Source organism: Orycteropus afer, unplaced genomic scaffold, assembly GCF_000298275.1.
Source record: "Orycteropus afer afer isolate SDZICR_OR568_19922 unplaced genomic scaffold, OryAfe1.0 scaffold00465, whole genome shotgun sequence".
Classification (NCBI taxonomy): domain Eukaryota; kingdom Metazoa; phylum Chordata; class Mammalia; order Tubulidentata; family Orycteropodidae; genus Orycteropus; species Orycteropus afer.
In genome coordinates this window covers 2,002,880-2,005,840 of record NW_006922052.1, presented here as the reverse complement: position 1 = coordinate 2,005,840, position 2,961 = coordinate 2,002,880, and positions in this window count along the sequence as shown.

Here is a 2,961-nt window from a genome sequence, read left to right as displayed (position 1 = left end):
ATGTTTCATTTTAGGCAGTTCTGTAACCACTTCCCAATTTCATTTTTAAATTTCCTGACTTTATATGCTTACTTGTTCCTGGTGCTAAATCTTGAATATTAAACAAGCTTTAGCTTCTTCTTCTTTTTTTTTTAATTGTGATTTGGGTGAAAGTTTACAAAGCAAATTCACTTTCCAACAGCAGCTCACATACACTTTGTCTCATTACATTGACTACAATTTACCACAATGCAACGGCTCCCCTCCCACTTCCTCCTCATAATTTCCTCTTCCCTGTATCCTTCCCTCCATGTACTCCTGCGACCTGAACTATGTCCCTTCTATTCTCCCTTCTCTTCTCCCATGATTGTTCTCTCCAATGAGTGTATCTACCTAGTGTAAATTTTCACCTCATATGCCTGTCTTTTGTTTGGCTGGAAGCCACAGGTGTGAGTTCAATTCCAGACATGAAGGACAGCTAGAGGCTTTCGTCTCAGTGGTTTCACCAGGCTCTGTCAGAGCAGCAAACCTGGTCCTCTTTTTTTTTTTTTTCTCCCCCAAATGATTTTGAGTTTTGTTCCACATCATTGTGTCCCTCTATCCAGCATCTACATAGATCCCTCTCCGAGTGGTTGACAATGGTAGCCAGGCACCATCTAGTTCTTCTGGTCTCATAGTTGTATAGGCTGAGGGTTGCATGGCATACCAGTTGCTTGGACTAATTGTTTCCATGAATCTTTGGTTTTCTTCATTCTTCTTTGCTCTGGATGAGGAGAGACCCATTGTTATATCTAGATGGCTGGTTGCAAGCTTTAAAGATTCTAGTCGCTATTCACCAAGGTAGGAGGGGGAACAATGTTTTGTATAGTATGTTATGCCAATTGAGCTTGATGTCCCTGCGACTATGGTACTGAGCCCACAGGTTCAACTACTCACTCCCTCTGGGTAGCTGGCTGTGGCAAAGAAGTGACTACAACCTTGTCCCTTCTCAGCTCTACTATACACCTGAGAATTCTTGAAGAACATACAAGTACACTAAGCTTTAGCTTCTTATTCTCTTTGTTATTTAAGGAATTCCCTAATTCCTTTAAACATCATTTTAAATTGATCTCTATAATGGCTTTTGTTGATTTGTGCACATAGTTTACAGAGGTCAAATGTTTGTTTTCAAAATAAACAGGTTTTAGTTCTGAATTGTGCTTAGAGAGTCTGTAATTTATGGTAAGTGCACTTTATTGATAAGTTAAGCCTATCTGAAATAAGGTTCTATTTTTTTCCCAGCCAAAGCATCTTATGCATAGACATCATCCATCAGTCAGTGGAAGCTTGTGTTTGATAAACTAAGAAAAAAGTTCTGGTGACCTCCTTCAAAAATTAGTGAAAATCCCATGAATGACAGTCATCTGATCTGTAACCTATCTTGCAGATGTTGCTGGACTGGACGATTTTCATTCAGTTATGCACAACATCTCTTAAGTTTGGACAAAATCAAGAATAATTAACAACACCACCCTCAAATCCTTTACCACTATTGTTCCAGGTTTTACTACTGATGAGAGAACTTTTGTAATTCTTTTGGTTGAGAAACCTGTGATGTGCTTAATATTTTTCTAGTTTTATGTCTGGAGAATCTTAGCTATGGTGGGGGTTGGTGGAGATTGGGTTGAGAACTGGCGATACCTTACAAGGAAACTGACTCAGTGAAGGTCCCACAGAAGTTTTCAAAATGATTATTACCAGTAAAATGCTGGCAATCAGTAAAATCAAGTTATTAGTTTGGTTGCTGATTTTTTTTTTTTCCTACCACCTGCAAGTTTGTTAGATTGAGATGGCTCTCATGTTGCTATTATTCCGGAAGCTATACCAGCGGTATTTCAAACACTAGCATTGTCACCCATGATTTCACTGGAGCTTCCAGACTGAAATAGACTAGGGAGAAAGGCTTGAAAATCTACTCCCAAAATTAGCCAATGAAAATCCAGTGAATGACAAAAGAATATGGTATGGAAGAGTGCTGGAAGATGAGCCTCATATGTTAGCATTCACTTAAAATACACAGCAGCCTCAGCAACATTGGACTTAAATATATTAACAGTTGTGAAGATGGCAAGGCATCAGGTAACATATCATCCTATTGTACATTGGATTGCTCTGGGCTAGAGTAAACTCAATAGCAGCTGTTGTTGTTTGGTGGTGTTGAGTCATCTCTGACTCATAGAGACCCTGTGCACGGCAGAATGAAACACTGCCTGATCCTGTGCCAGCCTTATGATCTTTGCTATACCTGAGCCCATCATTGCAGCCATTGTGTCTTTCCATCTCGTTGAGGGCATTCCCCTTCCTCATTGACCCTCCACTTAACCAAGCATGATATCCTTCTCCAGGGAATGGTTTCTTCTGACAATATGACCAAACCAGGTGAGACAAAGTCTGGCTGTTCTCCCTCCTAAGAAGCATTCTGGCTTCATTTCCTCCAGGACATATTTGTTAATCTTTTTAGCGGACCTTGGTACTCTTAGCATTCTTCTCCAAAACCACAACTCAAAAGCATCAACTCTTCTTCAGTCTTCCTTATTCATTGTCCAGCTCTCATATGCACAAGAGGTGATTGAAAATAACACGGCTTGGGTCAGGCACACCTTAGTCTTTAAGGAGACATCCTTGCTCCTCATCACTTGCAAGAGGTCCTTTGCAGCAGATTTGCCCAATGCAATATGTCATCTAATTACTTGACTGTTGCTTCCATTGGTATTGATTGTAGAACCAAGTAATATGAAATCCTTGACAACTTCAATCTTCTCTCCATCTACCATTGTTGTTGTTGTTGTTGTTATGTGCCGTTGAGTCAGCCCCGACTCATAGCGACCCCTCCTTGGGTTTCCGAGGAGGTATCACTACGGAAGTAGATTGCCCCATCTTCCTTCTGAGGAGTGGCTGGTGGGTTTGAACGGCCAGCCTTCTGGTTAGCAGTCAAGTGCCTTA